The 19,850-nt window shown below is 36.6% G+C and overlaps 1 long non-coding RNA gene across 2 annotated transcripts; it reads left to right on the top strand.

The window, feature by feature from the left end:
• Window positions 1-3,363: 3,363 nt before the first annotated feature.
• LOC145167651 (uncharacterized) lies at window positions 3,364-8,573 on the top strand. 2 transcript variants are annotated; one of them, XR_013741309.1, is made up of 8 exons: window positions 3,364-3,778; window positions 3,881-3,933; window positions 4,010-4,047; window positions 4,194-4,234; window positions 4,712-4,845; window positions 5,537-5,600; window positions 6,411-6,504; window positions 7,799-8,573. It is a non-coding gene; the product is annotated as an uncharacterized LOC145167651 (long non-coding RNA). The 2 variants fall into 2 exon arrangements; XR_013741310.1 differs by lacking the exon at window positions 4,194-4,234 and having other exon boundaries at window positions 4,738-4,845.
• Window positions 8,574-19,850: the final 11,277 nt, after the last annotated feature.

The following is a 19,850-nucleotide window of genomic DNA, read 5'->3' as shown; positions in this document are numbered from 1 at the left end:
CCTACCCCTACTGAATTTTTTGCAGGTGTTACTATTGAGAACTTAGTGAAATCATTGCACCAGGCATTGGGTAGCCCTGCTTTAGGGAAGAACAATCTTAAAAGATCCAATCTGAGTGATGAGGATGCTCAGTCGAGTTCATCTTGTTGGACAAACAATGAGTCTTCATTTTCTGAGCCTTCTACAACCTCCACTTCTGGTTTCTGGGATAGGACTGTTCATAGCAAGATATCGAGTATCAATGATCATGATGATTTTGCCTCAGCTGTCAGTTACATGTTATGAACTGGACTTATAAGAACAGATTCAATAACAACAATTCAACTAAAAGCTTCAAATACTGATTGATAACCTCAAATTTACCCAAAAGATTACAAGAACAAATGATAGGTTAGCTGATTCGAGATAGCTACTCTCCCAAGGAATAAGTTCCAGATTCACAAAATATTCATGGATACCTCACTCTCCCTTTCCACTACCCTCTTATACTATCTCACATAACAAACTAACAATATGAAATGCCCAAAATACCCCTGATTCTCCTTGCACTAGTAAGATGCTCTTTATTTGTTGATTTCCCAAACTACCCCTATCTAAAATAACATGATATAGTGGATGCGTAACAATATCCCACCCTCGAAGAACCACCTTGTCCTCACGGTGGATAATAAATGATGTATAGCATCCTGATTCTTCCGGTTGGTCCTTTTATCTTATCCTCATCCTTATAATGATCTGCAGTCGAGATACTTATTCCACCCACTTGCTCATCTATCCCCAAGTTCATCTTAACAGATTCATCAGTCTTCCCATTTTCATTAATACTCAAACACGGGGGCAAGTACCGGTCACTAGAACCATCAGCCTTCTTGAACTTGACTAGAGCCTTAGCAATACCCCATCCCAAAAGATGCACCTTGTTCTCAAGGTGAAAGGAAAAAACATAAGGCACGGTTATGAATTCTTCCCAAGTAACTTTCGATATAAACTTGCCCTTCCACTATATAATGACTTCTATTTGACCCTCTTTTGATTCTTTAGCCTCACTAAATCTACCATCCTTAATTAATTCGGAGTGAGGAGTTTGTGCAGAATTCCTATCATTAGCTATCACCACCGCTTTTCCCTCTTTCTTATTTTCAATGATCTCATTGAACATTTCAATGTATTTCTCGATGTGTTTCTTCCTTATGCCTTGCAGAATCTTGTTTTGTTGCAGCATTTCATGGAAATTGTTGTTAACTGGTAAGTCATAGGTATCCACAATTTCCTCCAAGGAACCAAGATATTCTTGCATCAGCTCCTTGCAGTTGTTCATAGTAAACACCCTTCTCATGTACAACTTGATGTTATTCTTGACTGCCAGATGATCTTCCCAGTCATTTGTTGAACTTCTGTAGAAGAAAAAATACGCTTCTTTGGTAATCGCCTATGGTATGTAGAGCCATGTTGGTTTTTGTTTGTTGATGAGCTCCCATTCGTGAGAGACCTCCAGGTTATTCTTATTCTTACCCTTCTTTTTAGCCTCGTCTTCCTTATTACCGATTTGTTTTTCAACAATTTTCTCAGTCCATAGGAAGATGCGATAACTGATGAATTCATAATGTTTCTGCACAAGATACTTGATCCTCCTCTCCTCTAAGTAACCCTTCTGGTTCTCGATGAACAAGAGGGTGATTTTAGTCATTCGACCCAGTTGCTCATAATTGACGTCCTTAGTGATTGTGAACGAACCACCATCTTGGGATTCCCCAACGTATTGCTCATCATCATGCTTTATGGTGGCAATCACTTTCTCAGCAACGAGGTAGTGTGAAAAGGAATTCCCATTAACAATCTTAGTAGGTGAAGTGGCTAGAGCCAACCATCGAAGAACTGAGTTAGAGGGGGATGTAACGGAAGTAATCACTATTTTTGAATTGTTGAATGGCTCAAGGACTGGTTTTATAGTGGGAGAACGAGCTTCTAGGTGCAAATCGCTGGTAAGAGATCCCGGATAAACAACTTCATCTGGAGGAAATAAGATGGGGAAATCAGTATTAGTGTGAGTTAGACTATCGAGAATCGATAGTTACTTGTTGACGTTAACTAGGTAGGGTTCTAGAATTCCGGTGAAGATTTTGAGCGACTCGAGCTTGATTTCGGGATCAGGAAACCTTTTGGACCGGTCTGGATATTTGAGTCGACATGCGATATCATTGTGAAGGTGCCCTTCCTGTGAATAGGTTGTCGATTGGGGTTTAGTCGTTGTTTTAATTTTAGTGGTTGCTTTAACTTCAGTCGGGCTTTCACTCTTGTCAACTTTGTCATATAAACCCATTATAAGATTCATATTGACTTGGCCCAAATAATTAATTTCAGCCCACTTGTCTATTTTTAACCCAGGTTGGCGAAACCCTAGAAATGTTACCTCTGTTACGTCTTCTTCTAACAGAGTCGTTACCTCACATTTGGCGACCAGAGAAGACGTCGCTAGCTGCCGACGATCCCGGATTGCTTCTTCCTGGTTCAAAAACGAATCTCTATTTTCCCTGTTCCTTGCTTCCAATTCCCGAAACGTTGGTAGTGATGACGTGGGTGATCTGAATCGACGAATAAGGCCCTTCAACTCTTCCCAATCTCGTATGGGTTGCCTCCGATGCTCCCATTCATAGAAAAGTAAAGTGTTGCCCTCTCGAGACCTCATAGCAGCTTCCATTGTTTCTTCATTTTCATATGAGCATAATGACCTTTCTACATTAAAAATCCAATCCTCTGTGTTAGTTCCATCAAACAACATCATCTCATGTTTGTGAAATCTTCGGTTGGTCCCTCCTCTGTATTCGCCTCCGGTAATATAGTCGCCGCCTCCGCCGCCGGAACCACCTCCTGTTCTTGAGCCTCCTGTATCAGTGTGCGACGCTCCACTGTAAACCCTTGGAGTTTCCTCCATGGATAGAACTGGTGTGTTGCTAGGCTCTCCCTCCACGGTTTTCTTCTCATTGTTGATTGTTGGTCGGCTTTTGGCTATGGCACCCAAAATCTCCTCAAACTTTTGATCCATCTTCAACTGATTTTGGTCCATCTTCAACTGAAGAGAGGCTATGGAGTCATTCTGATGTTGGATCTGATGCCCTTGATTCTACATTCGGTCATACAACTGCCTTATTTCAGTTTCTAGAGATTCAACCCTCTTGAGTAGACCTCCTCCAGCATCCTTCCCTCCTCCTTTATCTCCAGCCCTAATCCCAGATGAATGCTCTGATACCATTTGTTATGAACTGGACTTATAAGAACAGATTCAATAACAACAATTCAACTAAAAGCTTCAAATACTGATTGATAACCTCAAATTTACCCAAAAGATTACAAGAATAAATGATAGGTTAGCTGATTCGAGATAGCTACTCTCCCAAGAAATAAGTTCCAGATTCAAAAAATATTTATGGATACCTCACTCTCCCTTTCCACTACCCTCTTATACTATCTTACATAACAAACTAACAATATGAAATGCCCAAAATACCCCTAATTCTCCTTGCACTAGTAAGATGCTCTTTATTTGTTGATTTCCCAAACTACCCCTATCTAAAATAACATGATATAGTGGATGTGTAACATTACACTGCTAATCAGAATAGCAATATCATCAACAAATGTAGTGCTGATAAAGTCATAATAGATGGTTTGGGAAATAAGAAGTTCAATGATAGTACTGATTTGTCAAAGAATTTACTTTGTTTAGATATTGCAAATTCTATTCCTAGTATCAACAGGTTACCTCCTCCAATTTCTTCAGGTGTTTATTATGTTGTTATCAATTGATTATTGTTTTTAGTTAATTTATTCACATATATAATATGTGTGCTTATTTTATGGTTCTAAGAATTTATGTATGCAGGTCCTGTTAACGAGTCAAGAAATCAGCTCCCAGATATACTTTGTGTCATACAGGTTTGCTATTTTTTAGTTTTTTTAATATTTATATGGTTGATTATTAAATGATTCTTGTCTTATCTGTTACTTGTAGCTTGGTTATGGTTCAGCTGACATGCAATTGTTGTCAAGGTACTTACTTTTAATCAACAAGTTTATATTTTGGCATTTCCAAATATACCCGTTTGATCACATAGTATACACTGTTGTCACGTTTCCATTTCTTTTTGCTGTGATATTTGATGCTTGGGGGCATGGCATATGCATCCTGATTGCAGCTTTATTTTTAATATTCAAGGAAAATAAATACTCAAGTCAGGTATGTTATCTACCCCACTTCCTGTCTTGACCTAATTTTTATATAATACGTAAATCTAATCATTTATGAGAGATTTTGAATTTATAATTTATATCAAATGAATACACAAACTTGGAGACATATGGAAATGACTTTTGAATTTATAATTTATATCAAATGAATACACAATATTTTTATAATTTTATAAAAACTCTTTTTTTTAGTGTTATACAAACAAAGGAATTATAATCGTGTTTTTTTATTGACTTTGTGGCGTTGTCATAAACATATAATGTTATATATGACAGGACATGGAGGAGGTGAGTTTCTGAATTTTATATTTTGTGGTGCTTGCAGAGTGTCATGTATTGATTGATTAATGGTTTGGTTGAACACAAGTCACACGATACTTCGTGCATAGTTTGGATTATATTAAATTGTTAATGGTTCAGTTTAGAATTCAAGCGATGTCTAATGTTTAATGATCAATTTCACAAGTGATGACCTCACATGTGACAATGCAGATCTTGAAGGTGAATCAGGGTCATGCTCTAAGCAATTGAGAAAGCTACTTCTATTCTCTAGGAATGACTAATGATCAATTTCACCTGGTTGCCAAGGTTGCCACAAAGGTAGGTGCTTGATGTTAACTCTTTTTATCTTGGATTACTTGACTGGTAGAATAGCAACCAAATGCCTCATTTTCATTAATTTGGCTAAAAAACTATTTTCATTGCCTATTAAGTCACTAAATTAACATTTCATGTTAAATATGTCACCATGCTTATAGTTTTTTAGTATTGAAGTTACTCAGGTATCTGGTTATCTAGTCAGTATACACATGTACAATCTTTTTGATAAATATGCCAATTAAGTAAGTAAACTAATATTTGTATGTTAAATATGTCACTGCATTTACAATTTTAATGTTGATTATCACCCACATTAGCACTTGCTAACCATATATTCACAATCCTATTTACAAAATGATCCAAAGAATCATTTTCCTAAGCTTAGTGGCCTAATTGGCATTGGCAAAGAAAATAGACAAAAATATATATAGTTGGATGCCATACCAGCTTAATCTACCCTTTTATCTTTCCTTATTTACCTAACTTTTGGTACTAGTGCTTCTAGTTTGTGATAACATTACATGATATCTTTCTGTAAATACGCAATTCAAGAACATTGGATGGGACCAAGAGGTTCTGCTCTAATATGTGGTTACACAACTTATCATGTATTCGATTGTAATGAACTGAATTATTTATTTATTTATTTATTTTTGCACTTGTGCTGATATGTATATGTTCTTGTGTGTAGGTTGGTGTCAAAAAGCTTGCAGATGTTCACTTTTCCCTCATTTGACCACTCATATCCGACACAAGTATTTGCAACATTCCTTGTTTGATTTTTCAATTATTTATATTAGCATATTAATATTTCGCAACTAACATTTGACCATACGTAGGTAGCAATTAGCATCATAAGTTGCTTAAAAACATAAAATTTGCTGATGAAATGCTTATGATTGTGGGTCCAGATAACATGATTTGTATTTTTCCAGATCTCATAACCAATATATTATAAAATACATGTATTACTTAAAGTTTTTTTTGTTTATTTTTATACACGGACTACATGTCAAGCCAGCAACTTATAGACTTCGTTCATGAACAACTAAAAACTATAAGTCCATCAACACAACATTATACTTATAAATGAGATCAAAACTAGAATCTTTGCTTTTATTACACATGACCACACCAGGCAAACTCTTTAGAGTAAATTTGTAACATCCGTCTCTCGAGGTATTATTTAATTTAAGTAATTAATATTTGTTAATTGGACTAATAATGAGACAAGTGGATTTGTGGAATGAACCTCAAGCAAGTGGGTCGAGATCTTGGGTTGCCCATAATACGTACGTTGGGCGTAGCCTCAGTGTACGTGGGGCGTAGAGGTGCCTAGGATGCGGGGGACGGTACCGGGAGTACGCGCAGCGTACCGGGAGTACGCGCAGCGTACGTGAGCTGATGCCAAAACCCTGATTTTTAGGGCTTAAGACATATAAATACCCCATTATAGCCCCCCTGGCCTCCTTACCAGCCTCTTACCCTCAGAGAACCCTAATTTGCCTTCATACTCCAATGTTGTGTGTCTTTTGACCTTTTGAGCTCATTTTTGGTGAAGAAAGGCTTGGAAGAAGAGAAGAAGAGTTGAAGAAGAAGAACTTCAGTATCTTGAGCTCAAGGATCTGGGACTATTTCATCTTTTGGCACTCAAAGGAGGTATAAAGCTCCTAACTTTCCTCTTGGAAGCTTAGATCTAGGATTATGGAGATTTTGACCTTTTTAGGTCCAAAGGTTGGATCTTTATCATGCAACTTCGTTTTTGAGCTTAGGGTTGCCACCCTTGGAGCTCAAAGCCTTCCTTAAGCAGTAAAGTTTCAACCTTTAAGGCATTTATGAAGCCATGCATGAGATCTAGACATTGCTATGGAGTTAGTTGCTATTATTCAATATTTGGGCTCATTTGGTGGGTTGTAAGCCACCAAGTGATTGATTTTATGGATTAAGACATTAAAGAGGACTTGGATATGTAATTATAGCCTTTGTATCAGAGTATTAAGCACTTAATGGGAAAAGTGACTTAACAGGAAAGTACGTTGGGCGTACATGCAGTTACGCGCAGCGTACACACCATTTAGTCAGTACACTTAGCGTACAAGGGAGTATGCCCCGCGTACTCAACAGATATGGGCTTGGCGTGTTTTGGGCCTCGGTTTGGCCCATACTTTGGATTTTGGGCCTTAGAGGGTTGGGTCTCGAATTAGAAGTATTGGGCCTTTTGGGCTATATTGGGCCATTCAAGATTATTCATTTTGGGCTAAGGACTTATTGGAATTGTTAACAGGACCATTTGAAGTGTTGGGCCCGATTTAGAAAATTAGGCCTATAGTGGGCCTTAGGGAGCCTTTGATGGGTTGTGGGTGCACTCGGTTAATAAATTAGAATTTGGCCTTAGGAATGGTTCGAGTTGGGCCAAGCGGGTAAAATGGTCATTTTACCCTAAGTAGTATTATAGATTCTGATTGAGTATTATTATGATTATGATAGCCGGGAGTCATCGGAGCAGCTGTTAGAGGTTAATTCCCGTGAGATTCGAGACTCAGCTTTACAAGTTGAGTTACCTTCCAGTAGGAGTGGGTCTAAGGCCACAATGCCGGCCCACTAGTAGGAGTTTGTAGTTAGATAATTGTCTGGTATGCCACTATTTGTTATGTTCTATGTGTTAGTATACTATGATTCTATGTGGTAGTGGTAGGGGTGAAATAGTCCACGATTCCTGGTTGAAATAGACCAAAGGGGAGGCCAGCACCCAGATATGCTAGGCATTCATCCGGTTGAAATAGACCGAAGGTGAGGCGAGCACCCAGATATGCTAGGCAATTATCCGGTTGAAATAGACCGAATGGGAGGCCGGCACCCAGATATGCCTGGCTAGATATGTTATTGTATGGTATGTGGTATGATGGGGGAACTTACTAAGCTTCGTGCTTACAGTTTACAGTTTTGTTTTCAGGTACCTCTTCATCGAAGGGGAAGGAGCCGGCACGGTAGCAGCGGATCGCACACACACTCGATTTCCGCACTATGATGACCTTGGGATTGTACTCTGACATTATTATTATTCCATGACATGTTTTTATGACACTTGACTTATGGGTTATGAGTTCGATATGATATTGATGTTGTTTTTCAGTAAATAGTTTTAATAAATTACTTAATCAAAAACGAAATCTTTGGTCTTGAAAATTGGGATGTTAAAAAGTTACAAGTTTAGTCCTCGTGGTATGTCAAAACTCAAAAGTTATGCGTTTAGTCAAAATATTTCATTTCTTGCACATGTGGTCATTAAAGTTTGGTTCTGTTGCAAAGTTCATCCCTGGTACATCGTTAGTGTCAGCGACTTAATTTGCAACCAAACCAAACTTTAGCAACTACCAATGCAACAAATGTTCATTTTACCTTCTTCATATTCAGATCATTCATACAGATCATTCATACAGTCCCAAAATGAAACAGTCTTTGTTAGTTTGTTTATATAGTACTTTTAGGTATGTTTTTTTCTAGTCCAAATAAACCAGAAATTGTTTGTATGAGACTAAATCACTAAATGACCATTTTACCCTTACATTTCTTTTTTGCAGGATAGAAGCACAGTAGTTTTGGATCGACACCTTCTTACAGAAGATATCATGGACGTGTTCTTGTGCTGCTATTGTGGATTCGGGAACATCCTTCTTCACTGGTCCAACTGTATGTATCTCATGTGAAGCTTCTGTTAGAACTATTAATCTTACGGATTTCAAGTTTTTCATATTTCTTGTATCTAATTAGTTTGTAAATTTCTGTTACAACTTCTATTGATTTGTTTTATCTTTCTATGGAACAATTATTTGTATGACATTAAATTTTATGCAATGGATTGTATTTTTTGTATATGACATTTTATTTTCTATTATGAGACATTAAATGCAAATTTAATTTGAAAATTAGTAAATCTATAAATAATATTTTTTTAAACATTTAAAATTACGATACGCAAAAATGTGTGTCATCTTCATTTATGACATGGCCTTTCTTGACAAGGCTTTAATGATACGCAATGCTAGTCGTAAGTGCGCGCCGTAAGGTTACGACACGCAAATGTGTGTTGTCTGCCTTTTTGACAAGGCCTTCCTTGATACGCATTGTGTGTCGTAAATGAGCGTCGTAAATGCGTGTCGTAACTGCGCGTCGTAAATGCGTGTCGTAAATAGACGACGCACAAAAGTGTGTCGTATTTCGTTATGATAGGGCCTTCCTTGACACGCATTTCGTGCCGTCTGAGCGTTTTACGACACACATTGTGTGTCATAAAAGGTTGTTTTTCTTGTAGTGGACTTAACCATGTATTCAGTTAGTATAGCATGATCAAATGCCATGTCCTATGCATAATATGACATAAATGATGAATTCATTTGCCAAGCAAATAGAATATAAATCATTTCGTCTAGTTCAAACCTTTGAGCTATGTACTTTTGAGGCTAGCTCAAAATGGTGCCATATGACAATGCCAAGAGTTCTCCAAACGAATCTTGTGTCTTGATCCCTTTCAAAATATTGCCAATATATGTATAAGTACATGAAACTTTTAACATTCATTTTATCTATCCCTTATAGATTTTACATTCCAAGAATGTATCTTCTCCTCCCCAAGTCCTTCATTTTAGAAACACTTTCTGAGTAAAGGTGAAAACGACCTTGCTTAGTCCGAATGTGATTTCAAATGATTAAATATTTCTCATTCATACAAGATTAGGAATTTCACTATGCTCCCACTAGTTCTTAGTAAACACACATGTTCTATTCATTTTGATATAAAAACATACCTTGTGGTTTTATATGAAATGATGATTGTAACATTGAGATGTTTGCTTTATGTCCACAAGCGGATCTCAAGCTCTACACATTTTTTCAGGATAACTTGGATTAAGAAAACCTCCAGGCTAGTTTATATAGATATCTTCCAGTAGATGTCTATTAAGAAAAGCGGTCTTTCTTGAAATCTATTTACTATATCTCATATTAAGACTATGAATTTATAGCAAATAATATCCTTGTTGATCTAATCATCGCTACCTGTGAAAAAGGTTTGATCACAGTCAATGTCGTGAGTATGATGAGGACCATAGTCAATGACATGAGTATGAGAGAATCCTTTTACAACAAGTCTTGCTTTAAATGTGTATGGTTATCCATGTAATTTATTCTTTCTAGAAGAATTATTTACTCCTTCTAGCCTTGCTATAGGGATAAAATTTTAATCAAGCCCATACTTGATTCTCATACATGAATTATATCTCATGTTCATGACTATAAGTCATTTATCATATTCGAGATCTCACATAGCATCTTAGTATTTGATGGATTTTCCAGAAACCATCAATAAAAGCTCATCAATGAGAGATTCCACATTTCTCAGGCCATAGATGATTTCTACCGTTAATGCGAACAATTTGTGTTTATGAATAGCTACTATTCAATTTTAACAATCCTTGTTAAAACTAGTGCCAACTATTACTAAATAAGGTTATGGTTCTTGAGCTACTTCAAGTTCCATGTACCTCCCACTTACTTTGTCATTAGAAGCTTGCTTTCTACTAACTTAGCTTTCACAAGAATAAGAGAACTTATTCTCGGTGGTTTGGCATATAATAATCTAAGCCACATTTAGAGTATTATACAAATATGTATTTATTAGATTTTGGGTTTAGAAGCTTTAGTCCATCATCGGCTTTAAATCCACAAAACATTAAGTAAGATGAGGATGGATCCCTTCCATACCAAATCTTATAAAGTGTTTAATCTACTTATTAGTTGGTATTTGTATTCAAGATACAATTAATAGTGATTGAAATATTATCACAAAAAAAATTAAAGGATAATATTTCTACAAATTAGAAAGTAAATCATACCAAGTAAGATTTAATTCATCATTTATTATCATTAAGGCCTTAGATGGTTCTTACCAATTGTATCTCAACTTTTGAAACCTTCAACCAAGATTTCACAACTATGCTTTACCACGTAAAATATAATTAAAACTACTATACTTGTTAATAAAGTTGATTTGGTATCTTATGCTTAATCTCAGACATTCTTCAGAAAGGAACTCATACACCAAAGTGTATAGTTCCTTAATTATTTTCTCTACACCTTAGTGAAAATATCATTAGGAATCCTTTACATATAAATAAAGTTCACATATGTAAGATAAACTACATTATTTGTCTTCAAAGATCCATTTCTTCAAGTTGAAATATGTGAATTCCATTTATATCATAAAGATAGCAATGTCAAAGATGAGTTTGATTTAAAACAAGTTTAAGTCAAAAGTGTTTGCATATAGAACTTGATTTTATTTATAATATGTTTATATTTACTCTACAGTTCTATTAAGAGATCTAGTCTCATAAATAGAAGTTAATTATTTCAGAATATGAATATTATCGTTATGAAAAACGATTGAGTAAATGATCAAACATTTGAATAAAATAACTAAGACATAAATTTAGACATGCTAAATTAAAATATATATTGTTCCAAAACAAATATTGTTTTACATTACAAGTAATTTAAGTTCTAAGCATAAAGAATAAACTAAACTCCGAGAGCGTAGTTCCTACTTGGTTGTGCTCAGCTTGTTACTCTTCAATAAATATCTGTAAGCCATTTACAAATATTAGATTAACATTTAAGTACCAAGTACCTAATTAGTGTTATATGAAAAGTATATTTCTCCAAGACTTCCTAGAAGTTATGAATAACTATTCCTAAGTTGATGTTAGAAACATCTTAAGCATCACAGTGATGCCTTTACTAGGTATCATGTTCAGGTTTAACTGCTGAAAACAAATATTTTAGGACTACGACCCTTAAGTGTATACAATTTCATATCTCTCACGAGATCGTCTCTTAAGACATGAACCCATTCATTGAAGTTCTATCTATTGAATGTTACTGTTTCATTTAGTCATTAAAGAAAATGACAATTCATGATAATGAGAATGAATTATTTAACTACAAAATTTTTAGCAAAATTCATTTACTATTTTCAATATTTAATCTTTAATAATTAATACCCTTTTTGTTTCCAAAAACATTAATTATCAAAGTCTAGGATCCAAGTTGCAAAACAAATAAATAGTTAGGTATCATTTATCCCATCCATTTGAATTCAACCCGGTAGATATCGATTATCAATTATATCTCACTATATAATTCCGAGATTTATGGGATCGCTAATAACAAATTTAATTAGACATGTTTGATCCCATCTATGCCTCGAAACTCTCTTGCTTAGGTATCCTTTATCACAAAAGATTTTCGATCAAATCGTCCAATTTGAAAAACTTGTGTAATCGGCCTATAACTTGGTTATAGAAATCGTGAATACACCCCGGCCATCAAAAGATAACATTAGTGGTTAGGTATCATTTATCCCACTAGTGCATAAATGAGACGTGCGGGTGTTTTTCAAAAGGATTGCATAGATTTGAGGTTTGTAAAAGGGTCTTTATATGTTTTATAATTCTAGTTTAAAAACATATAATATCATAGTTATTACATGCATATAATAAACCATGGTATTAATTTTCAAAAGAAAATCACTTTTAAAGGTTCTATATAAAAAGCTAGTTTTTATATAATTTGACGCAATTCAATTTTAATAACCGGTATTAAGTTTGAATGCATTTGAACCTTCATTTTTTAATAACCGGTATTATATATATATATATATATATATATATATATATATATATATATATATATATATATATATAACTTCATTTTAGAACTTATAATGGAGTATTTCAAAATTTGCCGTTATTAACGGTTTTATATAACCGGGTTTTATTTTAAAATAATAACTTGTTACATCTTATGCACAATTTTGAAAAAAAAAAAACAAAGTCCATGTGATATTTATTTTGTACAAAATTATTTTAGCAAGTGAAAAACTAATTTATCAACCACACAAAATAATGCATAAAATAAACAACACAAACATGCATAAAAAGATATATGCATAAACATAACCAACTAATGACATTTTTTGTGAGCCAACACAAAAATGACAAGTCCATTCCTAAAGGGACATTTAAGGGGACCAAAAATCTTCTTTTAATGTTGTTGTAGAAGCTCCCACTTGAGTAAACACCCATTACTTAGAAAAGAATGGAAAAACTTCTTGAATGCTAAAATTCAGCAACTGTCGCTAAAAGTCAACAGCCCTTTGTGAACAACATTAGTGACACTTTTCAGAAAATGTCACTGAAAATCTTGCACACCTTTTAGACTTGAAAATTGCTCTTTTGTCTTCAAAAAATGGTTCCAACTTGATTTCTTGTTACATTTTTGTATAACTAAATTAATTTTAAAAACTAATCTATTACTTTACAAAAATAACCAAGAAAAGCTAATCCATTTAATTATTACATACCATATGAATAAATAAATTATTACAACCATTTTATAACAAAAATAACCAACACAACAACATAACAACACATTGGTCCTTGGCTAGTTTATGCACATCATATACATCAATATATACATCAAACAACCTTTGTTTTTCTAAGACAACTTTAAATGACAAAAGATGCTGAAACTTTTGTCACATAAAATAACAAAAAAAGTTGTCATAGAAAATATGTATGAACTTATTTTTATACAAAAACAAGTTATACATATTCTCCAAAAACTATGATTTCCAAAAATCAAATAATCTAACTAAACTTGCAAGATGACTCTGATACCTATTGTTGGGTTTTAGTTCAAAATTAGTTTCATAAACTAGAAAAATATGGCAACGGAAGACTATAATTTTTGAAATAACATAAACATTTTATACCCACCAAGGATCTTCCTGCAAGTTATAGAAAGATTAAATCACCAACCATAGAAGGATGAAGAAATAACAAACTTTGTAGTTCTTTGGGTCCTCTTGGGAGGCTTGGAAGTTGATGAAGAATATGGAACCTTTGAGACACCAACAATGACTCAACTTGATGTAGATGCTAGTCCAAAACTCTTAAACCCTTAAGCTTTAAGTTCATAACCAATATGAACTTAAAGAGGGCATGAATATGCAAGTGTTCTTCAAGTTTTCTAACCAAAAATAGAGAGAATGAGGGAGGAGAAGAAGGATTCGGATTTTGCATCAAGAAAGGAATGATCACTCTTGTCAAATGCAAACCCTCTTATTTATATGCATAAATTGAAGTTATTAACCATTAATCCTTATCACTTTAAGCAAACTTGTCCCCATTGTCATAAGCATGTCTCACATGCCTTTAAAGCATGATTAGACAAGTCATACACTTATTCTTTTTATGCATATCTCGAAAATTGCATAAAGAAGAAGAAAGTTAGTTTAAATTTTATAACTCAAGGTTTATAAAATATAAACTTTGTCTTTTAAGTGAAAGACAAAAGGTTTTCAACTAGTCCAAAAAGTTGTGCATGTCGTATTAATTCATACCATGAAATAATATAATGTTACTTGCTAATGAAAATTATTATTTCCATGAAATAAATAATTTCCAATATAATTATAAGAGTTTTGTTGAATATTTATTAAAATCAATTTCTAATAAATAATTAATTATATCAAGTTGTTGTTAGTCTGATCCATTAGTATCATATGTTATTTAGCAATATCATTTTAATATGATTCTTGAGCATACTAGGGCTTTCATCCTGGCCATTGGACATGGGAAGGGGAAAAAAAAGGAAAGCTCCATCAAAGCAAAACTGGAAGGGAAAGTCTCATGAAGGGTCTTCTAGTAGTGGACCCAAAGGAAAGTCCGGTTCTGCTCCACCTACCTCGGATCCAAAAGAGGCAACGTGCTTCTACTGCCAAGACAGGGGGCATTGGAAGAGAAGGTGCACCAAGTACTTGCAAGATATAAAGGATGACAAGATCAAACCAACCTCGACAGGTATTTACACTATTCAATCTAGGATCTCATCACATTCTAATTCTTGGGTCCTTGATACAGGATGTGGTTTTCACATTTGCTCTGACTTGCAGGGACTAAGAAGAAGTGAGGATGTGGAGCACGGGAAGATGAACCTAATAATGGGCAATAGGAGATCGTCACCTGTTACCAAGATCGGCGTTTATTCTTTAGTGCTTAGTAGTGGGTTAAGCTTAGATTTAAATAATTGTTTCTACTCGTCAGAAATGACAAGGAATATTATTTCATTTCATGGTTTGTACATACAAGGTTTTAGATATTATTTTAACAATGAGAATGGTTCTATTAATGCTTATTATAATGGTGTATTTTATTTTGAAGCATTGCCTTGTGATGGAGTATATGAAACTGTGATGGTTGTAGACAATTTAGGAAATAGTGTGTTACAAATTGATGTGTCTAATGGTTTAGACAAAGCATGCTTATGGCATTGTCATCTTGGACATGTCAACAAGAAACGCATTGCCCAGCTCTAAAAGGATGGAGTGTTGTAATCATTTGACCTAAGGTCGGATGATACATGCGAGTCTTGTTTGCTTGGAAAGATGACTAAATCACCTTTCACTGGTTCATGTGAAAGAGGTGAATGATTGTTCGATCTCATACACACCGATCTATGTGGGCCCTTCAGATCCACCACAAGGGATGCAAATTGATTTTATGTAACCTTTACTGATTCTTATAGCATATATGGATATATCTACTTAATCAAGCATAGTTCAGAAACCTTTGAAAAGTTCAAAGAGTTTAAACATGAAGTCGAAAATCAATTGGGCAGGAAGATCAAGATGCTCAGATCCGATAGGGGTGGTGAGTATCTTAGTATCGAGTTCCACGACTACCTCAACGAATGTGGAATTATTTCACAATTGACACCTCCTAGGACACCACAACTTAATGGTCTGGCTGAGAGGCGTAATCGAACCTTGTTAGACATGGTTCGTTCCATGATGAGTCGAGCTTCACTTCCGATATCGTTCTGGGGGTATGCCTTAGAGACTATCACCCATATTCTTAATCTAGTCCCAACAAAGAAGGTTGCCAAAACACCTCACGAGATGTGGACAGGGAAGGTTCCCTCGTTGGCACATATCAAGGCTTGGGGTTGTGAAGCTTTCGTCATACGAGAGACTCACGACAAGCTTGAACCTCGTAGTGAGTGATGTATTTTCATCGGTTATCCACAGAAGTCCTTTGGATACTTGTTCTACAAACCTAGTGAGAACGTGATCTTCGTAGCACGAAGGGGATTCTTTATCAAGAGAGAGCTGATATGCAAATAGGACCATGGGAGCACATATGATCTTGAAGAAATTAAAGAGTCAAGAGATGAAGGCACCTCTAACACCAGCACTCAACCCGAGGAAGAAATTCTTGTTGAACCGATTGACGAGTCATTACCTCTTAGACATTCCAATCGAGTTAGAATGGCACCTGAGTTTTATGGTTTCCATATTACTACAGATGGTGATACGTTTATCAGTGATAGTACACTGGTAAATTTTGATGAGCCTTTTAACTACAAGGAAGCCATGGCGGGCCCTGAGTTTGCTAAATGGAAAGAGGAAATGAACAGCGAGATCCATTCCATGTATGACAATCAAGTTTGGAACTTGGTTGATAATGTACGAGGTCGTTAGACAGTTGGGTTCAAATGGATCTTCAAGAAGAATACCGACATGGATGGAAAGGTACACACGTTTAAGGAACGACTGGTTGCGAAGGGCTTTACTCAAACCCCAGGGGTTGACTATGATGAGACCTTCTCACCAGTGGCCAAGATTAAGTCTATTAGCGTTATGTTAGCCATATCTGCGTTTCATGATTATGAAATATGGCAGGTGAATGTTAAAACCGTTTTCCTTAACGGGAAACTGGCTGAAGATGTGTACATGAGTCAGTCAGAGGGTTTTGTAGATGCTAAATACCCCAATAGAGTGTGTAAGCTTGAGAAATCAATCTATGGATTGAAACAAGTTTCTCGTAGATGGAATCTTTACTTCGATGAGAAAGTCAAAGAGTTTGGTTTCTCTATGAGTGAAGATGACTCTCGTGTGTATGTCAAAGCTAGTGGGAGTATAGTCAGCTTTCTAGTATTGTATGTTGATGACATACTACTTATAGGAAATGACATTCCAACCTTGTAGGAAGTTAAGTCCTGGCTTGGAAAGTGTTTCGCTATGAAGGATCTGGGAGAAGCTTCCTATATTCTGGGAATAAGGATTTTGAGAAATAGGAGTAGAAGACTAATTAGACTTAGTCAAGAAAGGAGACTTACCTATCCAGAGCAATACTAAGCTGAGTAAGACTGAGTGTCCGAGTACCGATGCAGAGATGGCAGAGATGAGTCGAGTTCCATATGCTTCCGCCGTTGGCTCGATCATGTACGCTATGATATGTACTCGCCCTGAAGTGGCTTTTGCTCTGAGCATGGTTTGTCGATATCAGGGAAACCCAGGTAAAGCTCACTGGATAGTCGTCAAGAACATTCTTAAGTATCTACGAAGGACTAAGGACTGGGTCCTTGTGCTTGGTGGCAGTGATGACTTAAGAGTCACAGGGTATAGTGACGTCAGCTTTCAGACAGACAGAGACAACTTATGTTCTCAGTCAGGCCGGTTGTTTGCCCTTAATAAAGGAGTTGTGACTTGGAAAAGTTCCAAGCAGGAGACCGTAGCTGATTCCACATGTGAATCGGAGTATATAGTTGCAAGCAAAGCGTCAAAGGAGTCTATATGGTTGAAAAACTTCATCGGATATCTCAGATGGAGACCTCGGAACCTCCCACTGCATCACAACCTCAACCTTGACCGGATTGACCAGAAGACCATTTTGGTTGACAAGGTGCCCCAGAAACTGCATCACGTAACCAGAACTCACACTTGGAGAACTTTGCGAAAAGTATCTCCCTCCTCAATGTATCCAGCACCTCCCCCCACGTGCTCCTCATGTTGCTCATGAGTATTGTAATAAACCAAGATATCATCGATGAACACAATCACAGACCGATCCAGCATCGGTCTACACACACGGTTCATGAGATCCATGAATGTGGCCGGAGCATTGGTGAGCCCAAAATGCATCACCACGAACTTGTAATGACCATAACGAGTCTGGAAAGTTGTCTTCTGCATATCCTCATCTCTGACCCTCATCTGATGACAACTTGATCGCAATTCAATCTTCGAGAACCAAGATGCACCCTGAAGCTGGTCAAAAACAACATCAATCCTCGGGAGTGGATAACGGTTCTTCACCGTTACCATATTCAGATCCCGGTAGTCAATGTATATACGATGAGACCCTTCCTTCTTCTTTACAAATAAGATCGGTGCTCCCCAAGGCGAACTGACTAGTTGAATGAATCCCTTGTCTAACAACTCCCACAGCTGTGTAGACAACTCCTGCACCTCGGAAGGAGCCAGCTGATACAATGCTTTGGCTATCGGAGCCGCACCTGGAACCAGATCAATCCTGAACTCGACCTGCCTCTCCGGAGGCACCCCAAGAAAATCCTCCGGAAACACATCCGGGTAATCCTACACGATCGGCACATCATCCACAGTCGCCTTACCCTTAACCCGGGTATCCATAACATAAGCGACATAACCGGAACAACCCTGTTGAAGATAGCGTTTGGCCCTTGCTGCTGAACAAAATCGGCCCAAGCTACGATCTCTCCCTATGAACCACTAACTCTCTCCAACTTGGGGTCCGAACCCAAACTAACTGTTTCTCACAGTCGATCACTTCCCCATTAGGGCCCAACCAATCCATGCCCACGATAACCTTGTTCCCATGCAGAGGAATGGAACAAAATCAACCGGATACTGTGTAACGCCCGTGTTTCTGGGCTAAGCATTAAAGACGAGGTAATAGTCTAGGTAAACTATTGTAACGTGTTTTGAAGTAATAAGAATGAATTATGTGAATTTATGTGTCTTATATTTAATTATGATGAAATAATAAATTAAGGATAAAAATAAGCGTCGAAAGTAAAATGTTAGATAAAGTCGATATCTATGAAGAAAGTTGTAGTGGTCGAAACAAGGATTCCGAAGATTTAAAGAATACCGAAATCCGAGTTATAACGAAGAAGTTATGACCTATCGCAGTTTCGCGACAGAACCGGCACGACGTTGTGTGACGTAAAAAGTGAATTTACGATAAAGTGCTTTTTAGCATTAGTGATCTAAACGAAAGTCGTAGTGTTCGTTAAACCAAGAGTGTGCATAAAAAGAACGCCCAAATCTGACCTCGTGTGAGGAAGTTATGATTTTCTAAGTTTCAGCTTAGTAGTATGCAGCCTGAAACTCGAATTTTAGATAGAGTGACTTTTAGCCGAAACGACCTAATCAAGAATCGAAGATCTTGTTGATAGTAGTTCAACGGTAAAAAGATAGACGAAAACAGACGTTGGATGAAGAAGTTATGAATTTTTAACGGACTTTTCCTGTCCCGGCCTGTTAAAAATATAACTTTAAAAAAAATGTCAAAATTAGCCGACGGAGTCTAAACGAAAGTTGTAGAGCATAATTTCACCTACGTGTAGATATAAAGAACGTCAAAAACGAAGTTCGTATGCGAAAGTTAGGAATTTTTGAAGTTTTGGGCACAAACTTCGAGGCTGGTCCGAAGGAGTACGCCCAGCGTACATAAATATTACGCCCAACGTACTTCGCACGTATTTGATCCGGAGTCATCCACGTCGCCTTTCCTTCGCATGCGACACGTAGCTCGCACAGTTGACACGTCCGGAGCCACGTATCACGGTACGCCCAGCGTACCGAAGTACGCCCATCATAGTGGCTCGCAAGGCAGTACGCCCCGCGTACCATAAAAGTACGCCCAATGTAACTCGAGGCATCAGCCACTTTAAATAGCGATCGCAGCCAGCCGATTTTCGTTTACAATTTTCACTTCTCTCACCCTCTACTTTCCTTTATGATACACTAAATACCCCCAAGCCTAGAGTATCGTCCTATCATCGTAAGCAAGCCCCGGAGAGCCCGAAGATCCCGAGAAAAGAGTTTTTCGAGACGAAAC

The sequence above is a fragment of the Lactuca virosa genome, chromosome 3, assembly GCF_052849685.1.
Source record: "Lactuca virosa cultivar CGN04683 chromosome 3, Lactuca_virosa_CGN04683_v6, whole genome shotgun sequence".
In the NCBI taxonomy this organism is placed as follows: domain Eukaryota; kingdom Viridiplantae; phylum Streptophyta; class Magnoliopsida; order Asterales; family Asteraceae; genus Lactuca; species Lactuca virosa.
Note: the sequence above shows the minus strand (reverse complement) of the source record. Positions and strands in the feature narration are given on the sequence as shown.